The sequence below is a fragment of the Hordeum vulgare genome, chromosome 3H (assembly GCF_904849725.1).
Source record: "Hordeum vulgare subsp. vulgare chromosome 3H, MorexV3_pseudomolecules_assembly, whole genome shotgun sequence".
Taxonomy (NCBI): Eukaryota; Viridiplantae; Streptophyta; class Magnoliopsida; order Poales; family Poaceae; genus Hordeum; species Hordeum vulgare.
Window position 1 is genome coordinate 459,680,303 of NC_058520.1, and position 20,582 is coordinate 459,700,884.

The window sequence follows — 20,582 nt, forward strand, 5'->3', positions numbered from 1 at the left end:
ACGCTAGCTAATAGAGACACTATCTGCCCTCTGGGAATTGTGAGAGACGTAGAAGTCTTGTGTGGTAAGACGAAGTATCCTACTGATTTCCTCGTCCTTGGTACTGCACAAGATAGCTTTTGCCCCATCATATTCGGTAGACCCTTTCTCAACACTGTCAATGCTCACATTGATTGCATTAAGCAGACTGTCACAGTAAGTTTTGAGGGTGTGTCTCATGAATTTAACTTCTCCAAGTTTGGAAGACAACCCCATGAAAGAGAGTCGTCTGGTAGGGATGAAATCATTGCTCTTGCCTCTATTGCCGTATCTCCTACGGATCCTTTAGAGAAATATCTGCTTGAGCATGAAAATGATATGCATATGGAGGAGAGAGATGAGATAGATAGAATTGTCTTAGAACAACATCCTATTCTCAAGAATAATCTGCTTATTGAACTGCTGGGGGATCCTCCCCCACCAAAGGGTGATCCTGTGTTTGAGCTTAAACAGTTGCCTGATACTCTTAAGTATGCCTATCTTGATGAGAAGGAGATATATCCTGTCATTATTAGTGCTCTCCTCTCAGAGCGCGAAGAGAAGAAGTTACTAAAAACTCTAAGGAAGCACCGCGCTCCTATTGGATATACTCTGGATGATCTTAAGGGTATTAGTCCTACTCTATGTGAGCACAAGATTAAAACCAATCCTGACTTTAAACCAGTTGCTGATCATCAAAGGAGATTAAATCCTAAGATGAAAGAGGTCATTAGAAAAGAAATATTAAAGCTTCTGGAAGCAGGAATCATCTATCCTGTCGCTCATAGTGATTGGGTAAGTCCAGTACATTGCGTACCTAAGAAGGGAGGTATCACTGTCGTTCCTAATGATAAGGATGAACTAATCCCACAAAGGATTATTACCGGCTATAGAATGGTGATAGACTTCCGGAAACTGAACAAGGCAACCAGGAAAGATCATTATCCTTTGCCGTTCATCGACCAAATGCTAGAAAGGCTATCAAAACACACACACTTTTGCTTTCTAGACGGTTATTCAGGGTTCTCGGAAATACCTGTTGCATAATCTGATCAAGAGAAAACCACTTTCACCTGCCCTTTCGGTACCTTTGCCTATAGACGTATGCCTTTTGCCTTATGTAATGCACCTGCCACCTTCCAAAGATGTATGATGGCTATATTCTCTGACTTTTGTGAAAAGATTGTCGAGGTTTTCATGGATGACTTGTCCGTTTACGGGCCTTCCTTTGATGACTGCCTCAGCAACCTTGATCGAGTCTTACAGAGATGCGAAGAAACCAACCTCGTCTTGAATTGGGAGAAGTGCCACTTTATGGTTAATGAAGGTATCGTCTTAGGAGACAAAATCTCTGAAAGAGGCATTGAAGTTGATAAGGCTAAGGTTGATGCAATTGAGAAAATGCCTTGCCCCACAGATATCAGAGGTATACGAAGTTTCCTAGGTCATGCTGGTTTCTATAGAAGGTTCATTAAAGACTTCTCTAAGATTTCTAGGCCTCTTACGAACCTCTTGCAGAAGGATGTTCCTTTTGTTTTTGATGAGGATTGTGAGGAAGCCTTTGAAATACTTAAGAAGGCTTTGATAACCATGCCTATCGTTCAACCACCTCACTGGAACTTTCCCTTTGAAATCATGTATGACGCTAGTGATTATGCTGTTGGTGTTGTTCTAGGACAAAGAGTTGACAAGAAGTTGAATGTCATTCACTACGCTAGTAAAACTCTAGACAGTGCCCAAAGAAACTATGCCACTACGGAGAAGGAATTTTTAGCAGTCGTGTTTGCATGTGAAAAGTTCAGATCTTACATAGTTGACTCCAAAGTCACTATTCACTCTGATCATGCTGCTATTAAGTACCTTATGCAGAAGAAGGACACTAAGCCTAGGATGATCATATGGGTTCTCCTGCTACAGGAATTTGATTTGCACGTCGTTGACCGAAAAGGTGCTGATAACCCTATAGGAGACAACTTGTCTAGGCTAGATAATGTCCTTGATGACCCACTACCTATTGATGACAGATTTCCTGATGAGCAAATTAATGTCATCCGCACTTCACTTAGTGCACCGTGGTATGCCGATTATGCAAACTATATCATAGCCAAATACATACCACCCGGTTTCACCTATCAACAAAAGAAGAAATTCTTCTTCGATTTGAGACACTACTTTTGGGATGATCCTCACCTTTATAAGGAAGTAGTAGATGGTGTTATTAGACGTTGTGTGCGTGAACATGAACAGGGACAGATCCTGTAGAAGTGTCATTCCGAAGCCTACGGAGGACACCACGCTGGAGATAGAACTGGCCACAAGGTATTGCAATTAGGTTTCTATTGGCCCACTCTCTTCAAGGATGCCTGTAAGTTTGTCTTGTCTTGTGACGAATGCCAAAGGATAGGGAACATCAGTAAGCGTCAAGAGATGCATATGAACTATTCACTTGTCATTGAACCATTTGATGTCTGGGGCTTTGATTATATGGGACCCTTCCCGAGTTCCAATGGGTACACTCACATCTTAGTTGCTATGGATTACGTTACTAAGTGGGTAGAAGCTATCCCCACTAAAAATGCTGATCACCACACCTCTATTAAGATGCTTAAAGAAGTCATATTCCCAAGATTTGGAGTCCCTAGATACTTGATGACTGATGGCGATTTAGACTTCATTCATGGTGTTTTCCGCAAGATGCTAGCTAAGTATGATGTCAAACATAGAGTTGCATCTCCTTATCATCCTCAGTCTAGTGGTCAAGTTGAGTTGAGTAATAGGGAGATCAAGTTGATCTTACAAAAGACTGTCAATAGATCTTGAAAGAACTGGTCTAGCAAACTTGACAATGCACTATGGGCTTAAATGACTGCTTATAAGAATCCCATGGGCATGTCACCATATAAAATGGTTTACGGTAAGACCTGTCATTTACCTCTTGAGCTGGAACACAAAGCTTATTGGGCAATCAAAGAGCTCAACTTTGATTTCAAACTTGCCGGTGAGAAGCGGTTGTTTGATATGAGCTCGTTAGATGAATGGAGAGCCCATGCATATGAGGATGCAAGGTTGTTCAAGGAAAAGGTTAAGAGATGGCACGACAAACGAATACAGAAACGAGAGTTCAATGTAGGTGATTATGTCTTGTTATACAATTCTCGTTTGATATTCTTTGCAGGCAAGCTTCTCTCTAAATGGGAAGGTCCCTATGTTGTCGAGGAAGTATATCGTTCCGGTGCCATCAAAATCAATAACACGGAAGGAAATTTTCCTAGAGTGATAAATGGGCAAATAATCAAGCATTACATCTCTGGTACTCCCATAAATGTTGAGACCAACATCATCAATGTCATAACTCCATAGGAGTACAAAAAGGATGTTTATCAGCCTGTTCCAGACATTGAAAACAAAGATGTATCTATTTCGGCAAGAAATTGGACTCCGATGCTTTTCCAATAGGAAATTTCCTCAGTTTTGGAATTTTTGGAAAATTAGAAAAATAAAAACCAGTCCGGACAGCAAACGAGGCAGCCACAAGGGCCCACTCCGCCACCACCCCTGGTGGCGGTGGGCAAGCTTGTGGGCACCTCGTGTGCCTCCCGGACTCCGTTTTCTTGTGGAGGACTCCTTCTGGCCCAGAAAAATCAATGTATAGTTGCCCGAAGGTTTTGATCTCTGTATCGCGTAGTGTTCCTCTGTTTTTGTTTCGAGCTTGTTGCCTGCCGCAGATTTAGAGCAAATATGTCTCAGGAATCTGTTGGGGAGAATGATATTCACCAAGTTCATGAGGAAGTAGATGCTGATCTGAAAAGAGTAGAAGTCACGGAAGCTAGAGACCAAGCTAAGGAGAAAACCCAAGCTAGGGAGGAAGTTCAACCTATGTTCAACATTGAAGACGTTGAAGGAGTAGATTTTCTCCAACCCTTCCTCCACATGCTATCTCCATCCTTGATTGAACTCTTGAGGTTTTGCGAAACAACTCGTGCTCGCAATATTTCTCTTTCTCGTGAAGTTGTTTTGCTGGAAAGCCATGTCACAGATCTCAAAGGTATAAATCAAAGGTTGATAGCTCTCTTGGAATCAAAGGCGACACCAACAACACCACCATCACCACCAAAGGAAGACAACTAAGCATTGGTATGGGCAATCCCCTTGGCTTCTGCCAAGCTTGGGGAAGTTTCCCTGGTATCGTATCACCTTTATATCTTTTGCTTTTACCTTTGTTTTAGTTCTTTCCTTTTCAGTTTTTATTTCTTCTTTTAGAGGAATAAGTCTTTAGTTTTTAGTTTGAGTCTTTTGCTTTTGTCTCTCGTGTGACGTATTCGAGCTTACGAGCTATACAATAAAGAGTGTCTTAGTCAAGGGCTTTGCTCTGTGCCATGATCAAAAGTATGAAAAGAACGATAGCATGAAAGATCATGAGACGATCTTATGGAAAGTGATAACTTCACGTAGGACACGTATGATGATTGAAACTTGTTGAGAATAAATCAACATAGACATTAGTCATTGTTGCAATTAATAAGAAGTAATAAGGAAAGAGAGGTTCACATATGAATATATCATCTTAGACACTTTTTACAATTGTGAGCACTCACTAAACTATTACATGCATAGGAGTAGATGTTGGACAAGGAAGACAACATAATGAATTGTGTTTGCTTGGTTCCAAACAATGTTGTATGATTAGAGATCCCTTAGCATGTGACGATTGCTTCCACCTCATATTAGCCAAAACTCCCACACCAAGTAGAGATACTACTTGTGCATCCATAAACCTCCAACCAGTTTTGCCATGAGAGTCCACCATACCTACCTATGGATTGAATAAGATCCTTCAAGTAAGTTGTCATCGGTGCAAGCAATAAAAATTGCTCTCTAATATGTATGATCTATTAGTGTGTGGAAAATAAGCTTTGTACGAACCTGTGACGAGGAAGACATAAAAGCGACAGACTGCATAATAAAGTTCTTTGTCACAGGAGGCAATATAAAGTGACGTTCCTCCGCACTAAGAGGACAAGCATTCAAACCTCAAAAGCGCATGACAACCTCTGCTTCCCTCTGCGAAGGGCCTATATTGTACCTTTACTTTTTGGCCTTGAAAGAGTCATCGTGATCATCACCAATTCCCTTTTTTGCCTTTGTCTTGGCTACCGTCACATGCTTGGGAAAGATCTATATTCATATATCAACTTGGAGTTGAGTACTTATGCTTTATTGTTGTTGACTTTACCCTTGAGGTAAACCGTTGGGAGGCAAAACTATAAGCCCCTATCTTCCTTTGTGTCTAGCTGAAACTTTGACACCATGAGTACCACGTGAGTTGTAACAATTGTGGAAAACGAAAGAGATGATTGAGTATGTGGGTTTGCCTTACAAGCTCTTATTTCACTCTTTCTGATGTTGTGATAAATTGCAATTTCTTCAATGACCATGGATTATTGTTGGTTACTTCTCGGTAAGGTTTTTGCTTCATGATTTGCTTTGTCAAGGAATTGTTACTTTCCCATAAGAATCTTTATGATATATTGCTGCCCTATGTGTGATCATGATGCCCTCATGTCCGTATTATGTTTTATCGACACCTTCGTCCCTCAACATGTGGACATGTTTATGGAACTTGGTTTTCGCTTGAGGACAAGCGAGGTCTAAGCTTGGGGGAGTTGATACGTCCATTTTGCATCATGCTTTCATGTTGATATTTATTTCTTCTTGGGCTGTTATATTACTTGTGGTACCATATTTATGCCTTTCTCTCTTATTTTGCAAGGTTTATTTGAAGAGGAAGAATTCAGGCAGCTGGAATTCTGGACTGAAAAAGGAGCAAATCCTAGTCCAATATTCTGCACATCTCCAAATACCCTAAAAATTTACGTGGATTTTTTCTGGAATATATTAAAAATACTGGGCGAAAGAACTACCGGAGGGGGGTCACCAGGGCCCCACAAGCCCCCACTCCGCCACCACCCCCTGGTGGCGGTGGGCAAGCTTGTGGGCTGCCTGAAGGCCCACTATCCCCCCTCTTTTGCTATATGAAGCGTCCTGGTCTGGAAAAAAAATCAATCGGGAGATTTTTCGTGGTTTCGCCGCCGCCACGAGGCGGAACTTGAGCAGATCCAATCTAGGGCTCCGACAGGACGATCCTGCCGGGGAAACTTCCCTCCCGGAGGGGGAAATCGTCACCATCGTCATCACCAACACTCCTCTCGTCGGAGGGGAGGCATCTTCATCAGCACCATCTCCTCTCCAATCCCTAGTTCATCTCTTGTAACCAATCTTCGTCTCGCAACTCCGATTGGTACTTGTAAGGTTGCTAGTAGTGTTGATTACTCTTTGTAGTTGATGCTAGTTGGATTATTTGGTGGAAGAGTTTATGTTCAGCTCTTTGATGCTATTCATTACACCTCTGGTCATGATTATGATTATGTCTTGTGAGTAGTTACTTTTGTTCCTGAGGACATGGGATAAGTCATGTTAATAATAGTCATGTGAATTTGATATTCGTTCGGTATTTCGATATGTTGTATGTTGTTTTTCCTCTAGTGGTGTTATGTTAACATCGACTACATAAAACTTCATCATATTTGGGCCTAGAGGAAGGCATTGGGGATTAGTAAGTAGATGATGGGTTGCTGGAGTGACAGAAGCTTAAACCCCAGTCTATACGTTGCTTTGTGAGGGGCTGATTTGGATCCACTAGTTTAATGCTATGGTTAGACTTTGTCTTAATTCTTCTTTTGTAGTTGCGGATGCTTGTGAGAGAGGTTAATCATAAGTGGGATGCTTGTCCAAGTAAGGGAAGTACCCAAGCGCCAGTCCACCCACATATCAAACTATCAAAGTAACGAACGCGAATCATATGAACATGATGAAACTGGCATGACAGAAATTCCCGTGTGTCCTCGGGAGCGTTTTCCTCCTATAAGACTTTGTTCAGGCTTGTACCTTACTACAAAATGGATTGGGCCACTTGCTGCACCATTGCTACTAATTTTTACTCGTTACTCTTTGCTTGCTACGTTTCACCTCGCTACACAATCACCTGTTACCGCTACTTTCAGTGCTTGCAGTTATTACCTTGCTGAAATCCGTTTATCAGAGCCTTCGGCTCCTCGTTTGGTTCGACACTCTTACTTATCTAAAGGACTACGATTGATCCCCTATACTTGTGGGTCATCAAGACTCTTTTCTGGCGTCGTTGCCGGGGAGTGAAGCGCCTTTGGTAAATGGAAATTGGTAAGGAAACATTTATATATTGTGCTGAAATTTATTGTCACTTGTCACTATGGAAACTCTTCCTTTGAGGAGTTTGTTCGGGGTATCTTCACCACGAACGGAAGCACGAGGAGTTGCTCCTCAACCTGATGTACCTACTGAAAATATCTTTTATGAAATTCCTTTGGGTATGCTTGAGTAACTGCCGGCTAATCCTTTTACAGGAGATGGATCTTCACATCGAGACTTTCATCTAATCTATGCAGATGAAGTTTGTGGTTTATTTAAGCTTGCATGTTTGCCCGAGGATGAGGTAAATAAGAAAGTCTTTCCTTTATCTTTGAAGGATAAGGCGTTGACATGGTATAGGCTATGTGATGATGCTGGATCATGGGGCTACAATCGGTTGAAATTGGAATTTCATCAAAAGTTCTACCCTATGCATTTAGTACATCATGATCGGAACTTTATTTATAACTTTTGGCCTCGTGACAGGGAAAGCATAGCTCAAGCTTGGGGGAGGCTTAAATCAATGCTATATTCATGCCCCAATCAGGAGCTCTCGAGTGAAATCATCACTCAAAACTTTTATGCTCGGCTTTCTCATGAAGATCGTACCATGCTTAACACTTCTTGTGCCGGTTCTTTTATGAAGAAGGATATTGATCACAAGTGGAATTTATTGGAGAGAATCAAACGCAACTCTGAAGATTGGAAGCTGGAGGAAGGTAAGGACTCAGGTATGAATTTCCAGTTTGATTGCGTTAAATCTTTTGTTGAGACAAACACTTCTAGAGATTTTAGCGCTAAGTATGGACTGTACTCTGAGATAGTAGCTTCTCTATGTGAATCTTTTGCTGCTCATGTTGATCTTCCCAAAGAGAAGTGGTTTAAATATCATCCTCCTGTAGAAAGCAACATAGCCAAAACCAATCTAGTTGAGGAGAAAATCATAGCTTTTAGTGATCCTGTTGTTCCTTGTGCTTACACTGAGAAACCACCATACCCTGCTAGGATGAAGGATTATTCTAAAGCTCCAACTATGATACGTAGGGGTTACATTAGACCACTTGCACCCCCTGAGGAGATTAGAGTTGAACCTAGTGTTGCTATTATCAAAGATCTCTTAGCCGAAGACATAGACGGGCATGCTATCAAATTCTGTGAGGATTCCGCTAGAATTGCTAAACCTCACGCGAAATACAAGCACGGACCTGTAGTTGGCCTGCCCGTTGTTTCTGTTAAGATAGGAGATCACTGTTACCATGGTTTATGTGATATGGGAGCTAGTGTTAGTGCAATACCCCGTTCTCTATATGATGAAATCAAAGATGAGATTGCACCTTCTGAGTTAGAACCCATTGATGTCACTATTACGCTAGCTAATAGAGACACTATCTGCCCTCTGGGAATTGTGAGAGACGTAGAAGTCCTGTGTGGTAAGACGAAGTATCCTACTGATTTCCTCGTCCTTGGTACTGCACAAGATAGCTTTTTCCCCATCATATTCGGTAGACCCTTTCTCAACACTGTCAATGCTCACATTGATTGCATTAAGCAGACTGTCACAGTAAGTTTCGAGGGTGTGCCTCATGAATTTAACTTCTCCAAGTTTGGAAGACAACCCCATGAAAGAGAGTCATCTGGTAGGGATGAAATCATTGCTCTTGCCTCTATTGCCGTATCTCCTACGGATCCTTTAGAGCAATATCTGCTTGATCATGAAAATGATAAGCATATGGAGGAGAGAGATGAGATAGATAGAATTGTCTTAGAGCAACATCCTATTCTCAAGAATAATTTGCCTGTTGAACTGCTTGGGGATCCTCCCCCACCAAAGGGTGATCCTGTGTTCGAGCTTAAACAGTTGCCTGATACTCTTAAGTATGCCTATCTTGATGAGAAGGAGATATATCCTGTCATTATTAGTGCTCTCCTCTCAGAACGCGAAGAGAAGAAGTTACTAAAAACTCTGAGGAAGCACCGCGCTGCTATTGGATATACTCTTGATGATCTTAAGGGTATTAGTCCTACTCTATGTGAGCACAAGATTAAAACCGATCCTGACTTTAAACCAGTTGCTGATCACCAAAGGAGATTAAATCCTAAGATGAAAGAGGTCGTTAGAAAAGAAATATTAAAGCTTGTGGAAGCATGAATCATCTATCCTATCGCTCATAGTGATTGGGTAAGTCCAGTACATTGCGTACCTAAGAAGGGAGGTATCACCGTCGTTCCTAATGATAAGGATGAACTAATCCCACAAAGGATTATTACCGGCTATAGAATGGTGATAGACTTCCGGAAACTGAACAAGGCAACCAGGAAAGATCATTATACTTTGCCGTTCATCGACCAAATGCTAGAAAGGCTATTAAAAAAGATATAAAACATCCAAAGATGACAAGATAACAGCATGAAACCATCAAAAATTATATATACGTTTGAGACGTATCAAGCATCCCCAAGCTTAACTCTTGCTCGTCCTCGAGTAGGGAAGTGATAAAGAATGAGTTTTTGATGCTTTCATGCTACGTAGCATAGATGTCCTTTGTAACTCCTCTTATGTGACGTGAATATTCATATCCATTTGATTCAAAACAATAGTTTGCTATTGACGTGGAAACAATAATAATTCAAGCAAACTAGCAAGGTAATCATGAACTTTCAAAATAACAAGGCCAAAAGAAAGTTATGCCTACAAAAGCATATAGTCTGGCTATGCTCTATCATCATTGCACAACAAATTTAAATCATGCACAACCCGGTATTGGCCAAGTAATTGTTTCACACCTTTACTTTCTCAAACCTTTTCAACTCTCACGCAATACATGAGCGTGAGCCATGGTTATAACAATATAGATGGTGTGGAGTGTGGTGGAGGTTGCAAGACAAAAAAAAGAGAAGATAGTCACATTAACTAGGCATATCAATGAGCTGTGGAGATGCTCATCAGTAGATATCAATGTGAATGAGTAGGGATTGCCATACAAATGATGCACTAGAGCTAAGAGTATGTGAAAGATCTTAAAGAAAACTAGTGGGTGTGCATCCAACTTGCTTGCTCACGAAGACCTAAGGAAATTTTGAGGAAGCCTATCATTGGAATATACAAGCCAAGTTATATAATGAAAATTTCCCACTAGCTATATGGTGGTGACAAAACGAGAGACTCTCAATCATGAAGATCATGGTGCTTAATGTGCACAAGTGTGGAAAAGTGGTAGCATTGTCCCTTCTCTCTTTTTCTCTCATTTTTTTGGTGGGCTCTTTGGCCTCTTTTTATTTGGTGGGAACCATTGGCCTCTTTTATTTCCTCACATGGGACAATGCTCCATTAATGATGATCGTCACACTTTCAAATCAAAACATAGAGCAACGATGACTCTATATGGAATGCCTTCGGTAGTGTACCGTGAAAATGATCTAGCATGGCATAGACATTAATGGAAACATCATGCTAGCTATATTACGATCATGCAATGGCAATGTAGACGTGGTGGCACATGTCATGGTGGTAGTTGCATGGCAATATATCTCGGAATGACTTTGGAAAAGCCATAATAGGTAGGTATGGTGGCTGTTTTGAGGGAGGCTAATGGTGGGTTTTGTGCACCGGCGAAAGTTGCACGACACTAAGAAGATAGTGATGGTGGAAGGTAAAAGTGCATCTAAACATGGACTCAACATTAGTCATGAAGAACTCATATACTTGTTGCAAAAGTTTTATTAGTAATCGAAACAAAGCATTCAACGCATACTCCTAGGGGAAGGGTTGGTAGGTATAAAGCATCGCGCGATCCCGACCGCCACGCAAAGGATGACAATCAATAGACTAATCATGCTCAGATTTCATCACATAGCAGTTCACCATACGTGCATGCTACGGGAATCACTAACTTCAACACAAGTATTTATAGATCCACAACACCTTACTAACATGACTTCAATATTACCATAACCACAACTCAAAACTAATTGAGATGAATCAAACTTCTCTAACTATTCAATGCACATGAAGGTGGAAGTTTTCGTATCCCTTTGGATAACTACCCATTTTGAGACTACTTTCAAAGCATAGATCAAATACCAAGCCACGCACCGCTGCGCTCTAAAAGATATAAGTGAAGCACATAGAGCAAACGTATCTAGCTCAAAAGATATAAGTGAAGCACATGTGAGATGAATTTTCTACCAAAAGATCTAAGTGAAGCTCGACAAAATCATGGTGTGTGCATGTCTCTCTCTAGGTGTGCAGCAAGGATGATTGTGACACAAAAAAAATAAAAGACTCCTATGATACAAGATTCTCGAAGCAAAAACACATAACATGTGGTGAATAAAAACATAGCCCCAAGTAACTTTACCGATGGATTGATGACGAGAGAGGGGATGCCTTCCCGGGGCATCCCCAAGCTTAGGCTTTTACGTCATCCTTGAATCTCTTGGGGTGCCTTGGGAATCCCCAAGCTTGAGCTCTTGCCACTCTTTATCTCTTTGTCCATAAGTACTTCACCCAAAACTTGAAAACTTCACAACACGAAACTTAAACAGAAAGTCGTGATAACATTAGTATGAGAAAACAAACCACCACTTTCTTAGGTACTATAGCAAACTTAAATTCTACTTATGCTGATGTAGGATTACTGTATTTTAAATCTTCCATAGCTAATACCCCGCGATACTATTCATAGTTTCATCAAAATAAGCAACCAACACAACAAAAACAAAATCTGTTAACAGCACACCAGTGTGTAGCAATCTGTATATTTTGTATACTTCTGGTACTTCAACAATTCTGAATAATTACGACAGTCTGAAGAATTTGCGTATCAATCAACAACAAAAAGAATCAACTCAAAATCTCTTACATAAAAAATTAAAATTCTTTTCATGATCAGAAAGTTTCTGTCTTTTCCAGCATGACCAAACGATCATCCCCAAGACTAAACATAACGGTTTTGCTTGGCACAAACGCAAAAAGAAACACAAAAAACACAATAACATAATTACGAAAGTGTGGAAAACACAAAACAGAAAGAAAAAGGATAGATTCGTTGGGTTGCCTCCCAACAAGCGCTTTTTTTTAACGCCCTTAGTTAGGCAAAAAGTGATGGAATCACGTATAGTCATCTTTGGTGCTCAAACCATAAGTAGCCCTCATCATAGATTCATAAGGCAATATTATTTTATTTCTAGGAAAGTGCTCCATGCCCTTCTTCAAAGGAAATTGAAATCGAATATTCCCTTCCTTCATATCGTTGATAGCACCAATAGTCCTTAGAAAAGGTCTACCAAGAATAATGGGACATGAAGGATTGCTATCTATGTCAAGTACAATGAAATCCACGGGTACATAGTTCTTATTTGCAACAATAAGAACATCATCGATCCTTCCCATGGGTTTCTTGATAGTGGAATCCGCAAGATGTAAATTAAGAGAACACTCTTCAATGTCATGAAAACCAAGAATATCACATAAAGACTTTGAAATCGCGGAAACGCTAGCACCCAAATCACACAAAGCATTGCACTCATAGTTTCTGATCTTGATTTTGATAGTAGGTTCCCACTCATCATGAAGTTTTCTAGGTATAGAGACTTCTAGTTCGAGCTTCTCTTCAAGAGATTTCATCATAGCATCTACGATATGCACGGTAAAGGCTTTGCTTTGGCTATAAGCGTGTGCAAAGTTTGCAATGGATTGCATCAAAGAAATGCATTCAAACAAGGAGCAATTATCATAATTGAATTCCTTGAAATCCAAAGTGGGAGTTTCATTACTACCCAAAATCTTGACTTCTTCTACTCCACTCTCCACACCTTTATCATCAAGATAGGTGGACTCCGAATCATTGGGGTGTTTTTCAACCAAAGTGGATTCATATCCAGCCCCTCCATAAATAGGTTTGACACGCGAAAACAAAGATTCAAGAGGAGAAACACCAAGCACTTTAAGATCCTCGTGATTTGCATCACTAGAACGCACCCTTTTAAACCATTCATGTCTAGCACGAATTTGGGCGGTTCTTTCTTTGCTCTCATTCATGGAGATACGCATAGCTTTCAAAGTTTCATCCAAGTTGACCTTGGGAGGAGAACATCTAACTTTCAAAGTATCAATATCACAAGACATCCTATCAACGCTCTTAGCCAAATCGTCTATTTTGAGTAGTTTTTCCTCTATGGACGCATTGAAAATCTTTTGAGAGTTAATGAACTCTTTGATATTACTCTCTAAATTAGAGGGTAATTTGTTGTGATTTCCATAAGTGTTTTTGTAGGAATTGCCATAATTGTTAGAGGAGTTACTAGGAAATGGTCTAGGAACATAGTTTCCTCTAAAATCATTGTTGTTGCCAAAATTGTTCATACCAACAAAATTCACGTCCAAACTAGCATTCATACTCTCAATCAAAGAAGATAGTGGCATGTCATTAGGATCTACGGTAGCGTTTGTACTACCAACCAAATTCATCAACTCATCCATCTTAGCACTGAGCAAGTTAATTTCTTCTATAGCGTGCACCTTTTTGCTAGGAGGCGACCTTTAAGTGTGCCACTGAGAGTAGTTGGTCATGACATTGTCTAGGAATTTTGCAGCGTCTCCTAACGTGATTTCCATGAACGTTCCACCTGAGGCGGAGTCCAAGATATTGTGAGAAGAAAAATTCAAGCCAGCGTAAAAGATTTGTATAATCATCCACAAACTCAAGCCATGAGCGAGACAATTTCTAATCATAAGCTTCATCCTCTCCCAAGATTGTGCAACGTGTTCATGATCAAGTTGCTTGAAATTCGTGATATCGTTACGTAAGGAGATGATCTTAGCCGGCGGAAAATACTTGGATATGTAAGCATCTTTGCACCTGTCCCAAGAATCGATACTATTTTTAGGCAAAGAAGAAAACCAAGTTTTTGCGCGATCTCGCAACGAGAAAGGAAATAGTTTCAACTTAATCACGTCATTATCCACATCTCTTTTCTTTTGCATATCACAAAGCTCAGTGAAGGTATTGAGATGGGATGCGACATCTTCACTAGGAAGGCCAGAGAATTGCTCTTTTATAACAAGATTCAACAGAGCTGCGTTGATTTCATACGGTTCTGCACTAGTGGCGGGAGCAATCGGAGTACTAATAAAATCATTATTATTAGTGCTCGAGAAGTCGCAAAGTTTGGTGTTTTCAGCCATGATGACTTCAACAAACAAACAAGTACACAAGCAAGCAAGAGAACCAGCAAAGGAAAACGGCAAAGGCAAAAGAAAACGGCAAAGGATAAAGGCAAATGAAAATGGCAAATGTGAAGTGGGGGAGAGGAAAACGAGAGGCAACTGGCAAAAAAGTAAATGCAGGAGATGAGTTTGTTAGACCTACTTGGATAGATCTTGATCTCTCCTCCCCGGCAACAGCGCCAGAAATACTTCTGATGTCAGCTATGCTACTGCAACAAAAGACCTTCCAATGGCGCCAGAAATAGGTTTTTCGACGGCACTAGGAATCCTTCTGCTATAGCTACGCCTTAAGGGACTTCCTAGGCAAATATGCAAAGAATTTCCCCCGTGGCCTTGGAGACTTGTGTGTTGGTGTTCCCTCGAAGCGGAAAGGGTGATGTAGCGCAGCGATGGTAAGTATTTCCCTCAGTTTGAAAACCAAGGTATCGATCCAGTGAAGGAGTATCACAAGAGCCCGCACAAACACAAAGAACCTGCTCCCAATGCTATGAAGGGGTTGTTAATCCCTTATAGATTGTTCGCCAAGTGAGAACTGAAAGCAACAAAGTAACAAAGCAAAGTAAAAGCGGAGGCGTAAACGATAGATGTGAATAGACCCGGGGGCCATAGTGTTTACTAGTGGCTTCTCTCAGGAAAGCAAGTAGACGGTGGGTGAACAAATTACTGTCGAGCAATTGATAGAACCGTGAAAAGTCGTGACGATATCTATGGCAATGATTATATCTATAGGCATCACGTCCAAAACAAGTAGACCGATACTGTCTGCATCTACCACTATTACTCCACACGTCGACCGCTATCCAACATGCATCTAGTGTATTAAGTCCAAAAGAACATAGTAGCGCCTTAAGCAAGATGACATGATGTGGATGGACAATCTCATATCAACGACAGAGCCCACCTTGTTACCCTTGATGGCAACTACTCAATGTGTGCCTTGCTTCCCCTAGTGTCACTGGGAAAGGTCACCTCATGGTAAGAACCCAAAACCAAGCACTTCTCCCATTACAAGAATCATAGATCTAGTTGGCCAAACAAAACCCAACACTCGGAGAGACTTACAAGGATATCAAATCATGCATATAAGAAATCAGCAAAGACTCAAATATATATCATAGATAATCTGATCACAAATCAACAATTCATTGGATCTCGACAAACACACCGCCAAAGAAGATTACATCGGATAGATCTCCATGAAGATCATGGAGAACTTTGTATTGAAGATCCAAGAGAGAGAAGAAGCCATCTAGCTACTAACTATGGACCCGTAGGTGCAAAGTGAACTACTCACGAGTCATTGGAGGGGCGATGATGATGATGAAGAAGCCCTCCAACGCCAAAGTCCCCTCCGGCAGGGCGCCGGGAAGGGTCTCCAGATGAAATCTCGCAGAAACGGAAGCTTGCGTCGGCGGAAAAGTATTTTCGAGGCTCCCCTCGTTTTTGCTATATTTTAGGGAATATATAGGCGCAAGACCTAGGTCAGGGGGCGCTCAGGGAGGCCACAATCCCTGCCACCGCCGCCTCCCCCTGGTGGCGGAGTGGGGGCTTGTGGGCTCCCTGGAGCCCTCCTGGCTTGGCCCACACGCGCCCTGATCTTCTTCCGTTCGGGAAAAATCATTTCGGGGATTTTATTCCGTCTGGACTCCGTTCCAAAATCAGATCTGAAAAGAGCCAAAAACACAGAAAAAACAGGAACAGGCACTTGGCACTGAATTAATAAGTTACTCCCAAAAAAGATATAAAAGGTACATAAAACATCCAAAGATGACAAGATAACATCGTGAAACCATCAAAAGTTATAGATACGTTTGAGATGTATCAGTCACTACTTGATATCCCACCTATGAACACCTACTTACGTCAAGCATAACCCCATCGTGTTCCCGATCGAAGAGAGGTCTTCGAAAGAGACAGTCACGGTTACGCACACAGTTGACAGTATTATTAGAGTTAGTTCAAGTTATCTATAACCGGATGTTAACAAATAATCCATGTTGCCACTTAACCGTGGGCACGGCTTTCCAAAAGATTAAAACCCTGCAGGGGTGATCCAACTAGTCCATCACAAACGGTCACGGGCCGCAAAGTAATCCCCTATCACGAATCTCGTGATCTCGTCGGATTCCTTAGAGGAACACCTCAACTCTGGGGAGAACCAAAGTTTCACTGGGATTCCTATACGCAAGATATATCGCTAAGGTAAGACAAGACTAGCAGGACCTCCCATTGTGTCGACGACCCCGATAAGAGCCGGGTATCGCAGTCTCAAGACACGACGGATGAGCGACGCGTACAGTGGCCTGATAGAAATCTCTCAAGTTGCCCTGAGTTGGCCCCGCACAGTGCTCTAGTTTGGACCAACACTCATGAGGAGCACTGGCCCGGGTTGTTGATTAAATCCTCGGGGTAGCTATTCCCTATGCAAATTATTATTAAGTGGTTAGCAAATTCAAACCAATGTTGGGTCCTGCCAGACAAATCTTAACACTACATGATTTATCAAGGGGGTCCCATAACAACCCCGAACGTGTTAGGAGCGATTAGTTATGGAATCAAACACCGGTAGCCTAAACTAAGGCGGCAATAACACAACAAATCACCCGGCAAAAGGCTAGGCCTTCCATCATTTACCAAGTATATAGGTGCATTAATTAAATAGCAGTTTAATCATAATGATATCAAATACTCATGTTATCACATGAGACAGCTTGCACCAGCAACTAGCAAAGCTATCATTAGAAGCTGAGCAAGCCTACTTAGCCAAACAACATTAGCTAGGAGGAGAAGGTGTTTGGGTTTCATGTTAATATCAGGAGGCAATTATATCAAGTGGTAGGCAGCGAGCATATATCGAAGGAAACGTGATTCTAAGCATAACAAAGCTAGATACGGTATCAAGGTCACGGTCATCTTGCATGTGATGTCTTCAGCTTGGAACTGCTCTTGTTCGTCCTGCACGTACTCTCCAGAATCCACGTACTCGCTCTCCGATACCGGCGCTACCCAAGATTAAAATAACAGCCAATGAACACCAACGCAACATGATGCTACAAAAAAATGATGCATGAGATGAGAATGAAGCATGCATCTCTATTCTAGTCAATTGCATATGCATGAGATGAGAAGATAAACTTCTGGACAGAACTTCACCCTAAGCTATCTTGACATGCATGAAGATGGCATGAACAGGTGCATCACGAGAAAACGATGCAAAAGCATATAAAGAACGTTGAGAACGGAGCTACGGATCAACCGGAAACTATGAAACAAGATATGGAGTCCTACGGATCAAATCCACCACAAGCACACTCGAATGGCTTCTGGTATTCCGAGGTTGCCACATGGTCAAACAAAAAAATATAGGTGGGGTGGTGCAAATAAACTCACCACACCATCAACAATACTAACACAAGCTTCAAAACAACTAAAACATGCAATCTGTCCTAAACAACATCATAGCAGTTTGTGAGCAACATGCAAAGTATCTACAGCCACCCAAATGTGCCAAACAAGATATGTGGCAAAAGGTATCCAAAAGTTCTACAAGCCTGAGCAAGAAGATAATACAAAGGAGTCACACACAGGAAGATCTACAGGTGCTAACTTGGACAAAAATAACAGATTTCACGAACTTAGTGAAAATCTCAGATTTTCACTAGCTCCTTATGCTCTGAAGCATTTTGACAGCCTCCAAAATGATATCTACAGGAAGTGAAAGTGCATGAAATTTAACATAGAGATAGACAAAAACAAAAGCTCCAACTCTCTAGTTGATTGCGAGGGCTGATTCCCAACACATGAGCTTTTGCAACCACAACAACAAGGGAAGAAAATAACAGCAGTCTCTAAGATTTAGTGAAAATCACAGATTTTCACCAAGCTGACAATTTCAGCCACATGTCATCTTTGACAAGGCACAACTTGCACATACAAACTCCTAAGCATAAAACAAAACTACCATGTTGTAGAGGGGTTCACCCACTATTGCCACATCAAGGATTCATCCTCATAGGCCCATCACATCACATGACACCAAGCTCTAAACCTAGCATCAAGATAGAAAAAGACATTTCCAGAAAGTGCCCCAAGGTGAAATCTGATTCCACCAATGGATTCCTGGGAAGATTCTACCCAAAAAACATATATAATACCTAGGTACTTGCATACAACATGTAGGCACAAAGTTGAAAGGAAAAACAACATAGAATCATATAGTCTCAGATAGTGTCATATCACATGAGGTACTCACTATCTCATCACCTAACTTGCACATGCTCACACTCACAACTCCAATGGTGAACATGAGGGGTAGCCCTCATGTTCATGTGCCTTAGCACACCACCACACACACACATACGTGATTTGCATCACAAGTGCTCATGCACACACACCTACACATCAACTATACACACCTACCCACACAAGTGCAAGTACAAGCTCTTGCACAAACACACACCACATGTGTAGGTGCAAACTTGCACAAATATGTGGGGGCAACCCACACACATACACACATGCACACACTAGTGCACATGTTCACAAACACACCTACACACAACACCACATACAAAAACTTCCACACATGCACACATACATGGTATACACACACACATCTGCACTAGCTAAAAAAGGGCACTTGCTTGCTTCCCAAGCATTGCACCAAGCAACCAATCTGTAAAACAACAAAAAGGGAAAAATAAAATAAAATAAAATGGAGGAGGCTTGGGATCGAACCCGAGATCTCCTGGCAGCAAAACCACCCTGCTGCCACTCTGCTACACTGCGTGTTCTTTCCTAACACGGGAATTCTACCAGGTATACTACTGTGCTCTGCACTACCACTACCGAATAATCGCAGGGAACAAAATGGAGGGGGCGCAGGGGCTCGAACCCGAGACCTGCCCATCACATACGCGCACCACCAACCACTACGCTACTGCTATAGCAACTTGTAACGACCAAGATGCGGTCCTTTCCGATCTGGGAATCGAGGCCCCGAATTGGAAAGGAGCGCATCTAAGCGTCTCGCAAATAGGTAACATAGCACATACATAATAATAAAAGATAGACAATCAGGGGTTCAATTTCCTTCTCATAAATATATCAGAGTACATCACGCATACAACCAAAGTAGTTCTGCTACGGACTACAAAACAGCGAAAAGGCTATGCTACCCTTCCTGCTGGCCCACGATCACGACCACGCCTCAATCTTCTGGATAGTTCACGCACAGGCGGTCGGACTCCTCGCCGTACTGCCACGCTAGCTGTGTGCCGTCGGGATCATCTGTCTTTGGGGTACCTGAACCTGTTGGTGTTGTGAAGGAATCTGTGAGCCACGGGGACTCAGCAATCTAAGACCTTGGTCCGAGAACAAGTCAAGTTATTAGGTTGGATAGGGTAGAGTGTTTAAGGTTGCATCATCCTAAGCTTGACATGGTGGCTAACTTACGTAGAACATTTATGAAGGTGGACTATTCTAACGATCGAGACTACTTGATCACTAAGTGACCCTGAACACCTACCTACGTCAATCATAACCCCACCATGTTCCCGATCAAAGAGAGATCTTCGAGGGGACAGTCACGGTTACGTACACGGTTGGCAATTTTATTAGCTTTTGTTAAAGTTCTCTAATACCGGATGTTAACAAAATATTCCAAGTTGCCACATAACCTCGGGCACGGCTTTTTGAAAGATTAAACCCTGCAGGGGTGCTCCAACTAGTCCATCACAAATGTACACAGGCCGCAAAGTAATCCTCTATCACGAATCTCATGATCTCGTCGGATTCCTTAGAGGAAAACCTCAACTCTGGGGAGGACCAAAGCTTCACTGGGATTCCTATATGCAAGATATATCGCTAAGGTAAGACAAGACAAGCAGGACCTCCCGACGTGTCGACGACTGTGATAAGAGCCGCGTATCTCAGTCTCAGGACACGCCGGATAAGCGAAGTGTACAGTGGCCAAAGAAATCTCCCGAGTTGCCCCGGGATGGCCCCGCACGGTGCTCTAGTTTGGACCAACACTCATGAGGAGCACTGGCCCGGGTTGTTGATTAAATTCCTCGGGTATGCCATTCCCTATGCAGAATATTATTAAGTGATT